The 8333-nt window shown below is 44.7% G+C and overlaps 1 long non-coding RNA gene across 1 annotated transcript; it reads right to left on the reverse strand.

Moving 5' to 3' along the window:
- On the reverse strand, window positions 1–6196 carry LOC135529120 (uncharacterized). Its single transcript, XR_010453655.1, has 3 exons — window positions 5942–6196; window positions 5645–5742; window positions 1–72 (listed from the first exon to the last, which is right to left on the reverse strand). It is a non-coding gene; the product is annotated as an uncharacterized LOC135529120 (long non-coding RNA).
- Between the last annotated feature and the right edge of the window lie 2137 nt (window positions 6197–8333).

Raw genomic sequence — 8333 nt, forward strand, 5'->3', positions numbered from 1 at the left:
CCTCTGTGCTTGACGTCATGGGGAAATCAAAAATCAGCCAAGACCTCCGAATGCTGAAGGTACCACGTTCATCTGTAAAAACAATAGTACTCAAGTATGAACACCATGGGACCACGCAGCCGTCATACCGCTCAGGAAGGAGACGCGTTCTGTCTCCTAGATATGAACATACTTTGGTGCGGAAAGTGCAAATCAATACCAGAACAACCGCAAAGGACCTTGTGAAGATGCTGGAGGAAACGGGTACAAAAGTATCTGTATCCACAGTAAAACAAGTCCTATATCGACTTAACCTGAAAGGCAGCTCGGCAAGGAAGAAGCCACTGCTCCAAAACCGCCATAAAAAAGCCAGATTACACTTTGCAACTGCACATGGGGACAAAGATCGGACTTTTTGGAGAAATGCCCTCTGGTCTGATGAAAAAATATATAACTGTTTGGCCATAATGACCATTGTTATGTTTGGAGGGAAAAGGGGGAGGCTTGCAAGCTGAAGAACATCATCCCAAACTCGGAAGCACGGTGGTGGCAGCATCATGTTGTGGGTAGTGCTTTGCTGCAGGAGGGACTGGTGCACTTCACAAAATAGATGGCATCATGAGGTATGAAAAGTATGTGGATATATTGAAGGAACATCTCAAGACATCAGTCAGGAAGTTAAAACTTGGTCGCAAATGGGTCTTCCAAATGGACAATGACCCCAAGCATACTTCCAAAGAGGTGGCAAAATAACTTAAGGACAACAAAGTCAAGGTATTGGAGTGGCCATCACAAAGCCCTGACCTCAGTCCTGTAGAAAATTTGTGGGCAGAACTGAAAAACTGTGTGCGAGCAAGGAGGCCTACAAACCTGACTCAGTTACATCAGCTCTATCAGGAGGAATGGGCCAAAATTCACCCAATTTATTGTGGGAAGCTTGTGGAAGGCTGCCCGAAAAGTTTGAACCAAGTTAAACAATTTAAAGGCAATGCTACCAAATACTAGTTGAGTGTATGTAAACTTCTGACCAACTGGGTATGTGATGAAAGAAATAAAACCTGAAATAAATCATTCTCTCTACTTTTATTCTGACATTTCACATTCTTAAAATAAAGTGGTGATCCAAACTGACCTAAAACAGGTAATTTTGACTAGGATTAAATGTCAGGAATTGTGAAAAACTGAGTTTAGATGTATTTGGCTAAGGTGTATGTAAACTTCTGACTTCAACTGTATAGCAGGAGCTGTGCCAGGCCTGCCACGTCTGATGACTCATCCAGCTGTAGCACATAGAATTCAATGGCTTGTATGTGAAGCAGTAATTGTTTCAAAACATCTCCTGCCATGTCACTGATGCATTGTGAAACAGTGTTGTTTGATGAAGGCATTGTCTGTACAGTTTTTTTGGCCTTTTCCCCCAGCATTGTCCCAGCCATATCCGCTTCAGCAGGAAGAATGAAGTCCTCCACAATAGTATGGGGCTTGCCTCTCCTAGCCACTCGGTAGCTCACCTTATAAGACGCTTCTAGCCCCTTCTTATCAATGGTATCCTGTTGCTATTATACTTGTCTTACTACCTGAAAGTCGTCTTAATTCTCGCTCAAAAAACTCCTGAGGCTTATTTTTCAAATTGGCATGTTTTGTTTCTAAATGTCTGCGCAACAGTGAAGGTTTCATTGAGTTGTGAGATAGTACTTCTGTACATATAACACACTGTGGCTGAGGAAAGGCACTACTCCCAATATAAGTGAACCCCAAATCAATGTAGTTCTCATATTTGCGTCTCTTCGATGGTTCAACATCCCTGTCTGTTGGGAATACCTGACCTGGACATTTGGCTAACCTGTTCTCAGTCAGGAGAACAGGCAGCAGCAGACATGACATATCTCCTGAAGCATATCTCAGCGCTAGGCCTCAGGTTGATCATGCAAAAAATACACCTGGTCCCCACACAAACTGTGACGTTCGTGGGCATATGGATCGACTTGTCTCTTATGAGGGCTCACCTCACCAAAAAGCGAGTTCAGAAAATTGTAGCTCACCTCAAACCTTTTGTCCAGAAGGTGACTGTTCTTCAGTGTCAGAGACTGATGGGTCTCCTCTTCGCAGCCTTCCCTTTGACCCCATTTGGCCTTCTACACTTGAGACCCATGCAGAGGTGGTTCAATGCTCAAGGTTTAAATCCCAAGGAAAACAGGTATGACTGTGTGCAAGGAATGCACGCGAGCCCTGGCAAGACGGCGATCCCTGAAATTCCTTTTCAGGTAGTATACGCCTGATTCCATCGGAGGGAACAGGTTCAAACAGACGCCTTCCTGACAGGCTGGGGAGTAGTATTGAAGGGGAGGGCGGCCAGCGGGACATGGAGCTCCAGCTGATCCAAACAACATGCTGGAGTTGAGAGCAGTCCAACAAGCTCTGCTCAACTTTTTCTCACAGCTGCGAGACGTGATAGAAAAATGACATATTTACCTTATTTGTTTGATATTAATAGTTAGCCATTAATACTTAACAAATAGGAGGATATTTCTGTCCTGTTAGTGTCTGTGTTTTTATGGTCTCCACTCTACTTCCCTGCAACTAATCCGGGCGTATGATCACAGGAGATGGCTTGAGCTGACAAATGAGTTAAAGACTGCATTACATAGACAAGATGTGGTGGGTGTAACCGCGATAGAGATAGCCAGGAGGAGTTTAGAACAATTCCTCATTGTCTCAAAATCATTATTGCACCTGGGAAACTAAGCCAGGGTGGGGTTAAGACAACAACACATGTGCAGATAACGACAGGATGAGCCCAGTGGCTTATTATGCTCCTTGGTTTGAATGAGGAGGGTTGAACCAACAATGACTGAGCATTGCTCGTGTCAGCTATATATAGGACTCTGTATTTGTGTAATGGTTAGGTTACTCAGTCCAAAACTCAAGAGGGGGTCAACCAGGCTCATTATTGCAATAATAAATCGATATTAAATAAAGATGATTGTTTGAAGAAATGACCAAATCTCTCTCAGTACTGAATTTCCACGACAGACAAACATGTGCTGGTACAGACAGACAGCTCCACAATGGTAGTGTACATAAACCACCAAGGGGGTCTGGGTTCCATCCGCCTCCACCGCCTCCACCAGATGGCACATAACCTTCTACTGTGGTCACAGAAGAATGTGGCCTAACTAAGAGCTGTACACCTCCCAAGGATTCTGAACACTGCAGCGGCAATGCTGTCCAGGGAAGGGCCTCTGGAAAGTGAGCGGCGACTACACCCTGGTCTGGTGGCCATCGCCTCTACCAAAAGGGTTGGCGAGCTCCATGCTTTTTCTGTTAGTGATGAGTGTTATTGTGGTCATGTTGTGTTGCTACCATGCTGTGTTTTCATGTGTTGCTGCCATGCTATGTTGTTGTCTTAGGTCTGTCTTTACAAGTGTTGTGGTGTCTCTCTTGTCATGATGTGTGTTTTATCCTATATTTAAATTTTTAATCCCCTATCCTGGCAGGAGGCCTTTTGGTAGGCCGTCATTGTAAATAAGAATTTGATCTTAACTGATTTGCCTAGTTAAATAAAAATATTGTCTTGGCCCAGGAAAAGCAAGCGTTACTCTGTGGCCGAATTCAGCCTTCCTACCAAAGGTCCTGCCCTCAGGTCACATGAACAGGGAAATGGGCTAACAGCCTTATCCACCTCCATGCCCACTGGGGCTCATGATGTTGATGTATGCGCTCCGTGTCCTGTGATATCCCTAAATGAGTACGTGGAGAGGTGATCTGTCGCTCTGATCAGCTGTTTGTTTGCTTTGAAGAAAACAACGGTTGTCACGTTGGATTGTAGGCACCAGTCTGCAAGCATATAGCCTAGCTGCCCACCCAGCCCCATCCTTTGCAGTAGCGCACTCCAACGGGGGAATTGCCACCTCCTGGGCACTGCTCAAGGGAGTCCCCCTCTCTGACAGATCTATGGCTGCCAGCTGGGTGTCCCCCAGTCCTTTGCAAGGTTTTACTGGGTGAATGTTGCTAACCCTTACAGTGTGAGCTCAGCTGTGCTTGGTGCTACCCTTACCTCCCAACAGAAACCTGTGGTTGGTCCGGGTACTGCCTTAAGCACCTATGGTGATGTGTTGCTCTAGGTTGTGCCCTACGGAAACTAACTTACTCTGGTATTGTCATCCCATTGAGTGACTAGCATAGTCCCTCAAACAAAATAGAATGAAGGTTACTCACGTAACCACAGTTCTATGAGCTATGGACTATGCTAGTCTAGCTGTTGGAGCCGTTGTAGCCTCGGGAAGAGTCTTGAGGAAGTGTAGCTACGCGCCCAGGTATTTATAGGGGGTGGGGGCATGCGCATCACACCCGTGGCATGGAATTACTCTGATATTAATATTTTGACTCACCCAGCCACAATGAAAACTAGCATAGTCCCTAGCTCATAGCACTGTGGTTACGTGAGTAACCTTTGTTCTTTATTGACACAATTAACCAAAACAAGACCGCTTCTAGTCACCTTGATTAAATCCACCTTTCCCACTGATCTCTTCACAGCCCTCAATATTACCAAAATCTCCAAAAGGAGGCTCCCTGTCCTAGAAACGCAGTCCAACAAGAAATTCATTATTGGACCGATCCTTGTCTTCTACTACTTTTGCTTGTTTCGTTCCATTCCTTGATTTCAAAATTTTCCATTAATTGTCCCTGTTTATTAACCTGTTTAGATTTAAGCAAAAAAAATTTGCCAAAGGAGACCAACCATGCAGTTTATAAGGCTACAGTTTAAATAAGTTATGATTAACTTCACAGAGTGGTGAAAGTGCACTGTGATCTTGATGTGCCTTTCCAATAAATATTGAGGGTCTCATACTGGTGACATGATGATTGATGCTGGACTGCCGTTAGACAAACAAATATTATCGCTCTTATCCATAATAATCTCAGCCTAGATGCAGAGCCTACCCCCCACTGTATCTGTCCTCTTTTGGCTGGAGTGCAAGTGCCAAGTCCAGAGTAAACACATTTTTTATTTAACCCTACAGTTTTTGTGACAAAACTATCAGTAGAGTTAAATGCGATGGAAACATACTAAACTTTTGATTTTTATTCGGTACATGAATTTTTTTGTGTGTGTATTGCGTCATCATGCAGTGATTTTAAAGTTAAAAGTGATTTTAATTGAGGAAATCTGTTCCCAAGTACTCAAAGTTTGAAATGATTTAGTTTTTGTCTAATACTATATCTGTTTAGGATTCTTATGGTCAATTTGCAGTGTACAAATTATTAATAAATATGTTCCGACCCCCCGACCATCCGCACAAGTATAAATTGTCTCATGGCTGAATGTAATTGGGGACTGCTGGTGTAGAAGATCCCCGCCCGTGACATTGGCACAATTGTTTATACATGATTTTTTTAGACAAATGTAATTTTACATTTTCCTTCAGACTAGTTAGACATCCTATGATCAGATTTACGTGAGTAGTGATTAAAATTTGGAAATAATTCCATAGAAGGTGATCTGATTTGGGCTTAGATACTTGTGAATGGGAATTAAAATCAGGCCTGAACTCCAGTGGATATTGTGATTGGTTATTTAACTTTTTGGAGCCTCTGAGGTTGTGACTTTTCAAGGTAGACTTGTTTAAAATACAACTGGACTTAGTTGGCTGTGACTCACCACATGACTTCAGACTGGACTCATGTGTTTGGTGTCTTGACTGATGAATGTGTGATCCTATCTTCTCTTCTATATCAGTTGAATCTATGGCTTCAACACTGAATAGAGGGAACACAAGAAAACAGTTAGTGGCCTAGGGCTACACATATTCATATTCATCATCATGCACATACAAACATCAATAAACTCAGGAATGTGTCAGGGAAGTTGTAATGCAGTATGTTGGATTTAGAGAGGAAGCTATTGTCATAGTAGGAGCACCAAGGCAGCCTATTAGAAGGAGTGTGAATGACTCACTCTCTTCCTAGCGCTCTCTGGAGCTGGAGGAGTCGATCCTCGTTGATGGGGTACAGGTGGAAGAAGACCAGCCCTACCAGCAGTAGGGTGATGGGCACAGGGGCAAACAGCACAATAAGAGCAGTCACCACGTCCTCACTATGGCTACAAGCACCTGCACGATACCCCACAAAACTGCAGTACAAACAAGCATACATACAAACACACATTATACACACGCATAACATAAATACATATATTGAAATATTAGGGTGAAAGAAACATATACAATGTATTCGGAAAGTATTCAGACCCCTTGACTTTTTCCACATTTTGCTACTTTACATCCTTATTCTAAAATGGATGAAATTGTCCCCCCCCCCCATAAATCTACACACAATACCCCATAATGACAAAGCAAAAACTGTTTAAAAAAAACCCAACAGGAATATCACAAAAAATGAAATATCACATTTATGTAAATATACAGACTCTTTACTCAGTACTTTGTTGAAGCACCTTTGGGAGCGATTCCAGCCTTGAGTCTTCTTGGGTATGACGCTACAAGCTTGGGACACCTGTATTTGAGGAGTTTCTCCCATTCTCTGCAGATCGTCTCAAGCTCTGTCAGGTTGGATGGAGAGTACACTGGCTTCCTGTCAAAGCAAGGGCTGATTTCAAGGTTTTACTGCTAACCTACAAAGCATTACATGGGCTTGCTCCTACCTATCTCTGATTTGGTCCTGCCGTACATACCTACACGTACGCTACGGTCACAAGACGCAGGCCTCCTAATTGTCCCTAGAATTTCTAAGCAAACAGCTGGAGGCAGGGCTTTCTCCTATAGAGCTCCATTTTTATGGAACGGTCTGCCTACCCATGTCAGAGACGCAAACTCGGTCTCAACCTTTAAGTCTTTACTGAAGACTCATCTCTTCAGTGGGTCATATGATTGAGTGTAGTCTGGCCCAGGAGTGGGAAGGTGAACGGAAAGGCTCTGGAGCAACGAACCACCCTTGCTGTCTCTGCCTGGCCGGTTCCCCACTTTCCACTGGGATTCTCTGCCTCTAACCCTATTACAGGGGCTGAGTCACTGGCTTACTGGGGCTCTTCATGCCGTCCCTGGAAGGGGTGCGTCACCTGAGGTTGATTCACTGATGTGGTCATCCTGTCTGGGTTTGCACCCCCTTGGGTTGTGCCATGGAGATCTTTGCGGGCTATACTCAGCTTTGTCTCAGGATGGTAAGTTGGTGGTTGAAGATATCCTCTAGTGGTGTGGGGGCTGTGCTTTGGCAAAGTGGGTGGGGTTATATCCTTCCTGTTTGGCCCTGTCCGGGGTGTCCTCGGTTGGGGCCACAGTGTCTCCTGACCCCTCCTGTCTCAGCCTCCAGTATTTATGCTGCAGTAGTTTATGTGTCGGGGCTGGGGTCAGTTTGTTATATCTGGAGTACTTCTCCTGTCCATTCCCGGTGTCCTGTGTGAATCTAAGTGTGCATTCTCTAATTCTCTCTTCTCTCTCTCGGAGGACCTGAGCCCTAGGACCATGCCCCAGGACTACCTGACATGATGACTCCTTGCTGTCCCCAGTCCACCTGGCCGTGCTGCTGCTCCAGTTTCAACTGTTCTACCTTATATTATTATTCGACCATGCTGGTCATTTATGAACATTTGAACATCTTGGCCATGTTCTGTTATAATCTCCACGGCACAGCCGAAGAGGACTGGGCCACCCCACATATGCTCTCTAATTCTCTTTCTTTCTCTCTCTCGGAGGACCTGAGCCCTAGGACCATGCCCCAGGACTACCTGACATGATGACTCCTTGCTGTCCTCCCAGTCCACCTGGCCGTGCTGCTGCTCCAGTTTCAACTGTTCTACCTTATTATTATTCGACCATGCTGGTCATTTATGAACATTTGAACATCTTGGCCATGTTCTGTTATATCTCCACCCGCAAAGCCGGAAGAGGACTGGCCACCCCACATATGCTCTCTAATTCTCTTTCTTTCTTCTCTCGGGAGGACCTGAGCCCTAGGACCATGCCCCAGGACTACCTGACATGATGACTCCTTGCTGTCCCCAGTCCACCTGGCCGTGCTGCTGCTCCAGTTTCAACTGTTCTACCTTATTATTATTCGACCATGCTGGTCATTTATGAACATTTGAACATCTTGGCCATGTTCTGTTATAATCTCTACCCGGCACAGCCAGGAAGAGGACTGGCCACCCCACATAGCCTGGTTCCTCTCTAGGTTTCTTCCTAGGTTTTGGCCTTTCTAGGGAGTTTTTCCTAACCACCGTGTTTTACACCTGCATTGCTTGCTGTTTGGGGTTTTAGGGCTGGGTTTCTGTACAGCACTTTGAGATATCAGCTGATGTACCAGTGGGCTATATAAATACATTTGATTTGAGT

This window comes from Oncorhynchus masou, unplaced genomic scaffold (assembly GCF_036934945.1).
Source record: "Oncorhynchus masou masou isolate Uvic2021 unplaced genomic scaffold, UVic_Omas_1.1 unplaced_scaffold_11004, whole genome shotgun sequence".
In the NCBI taxonomy this organism is placed as follows: domain Eukaryota; kingdom Metazoa; phylum Chordata; class Actinopteri; order Salmoniformes; family Salmonidae; genus Oncorhynchus; species Oncorhynchus masou.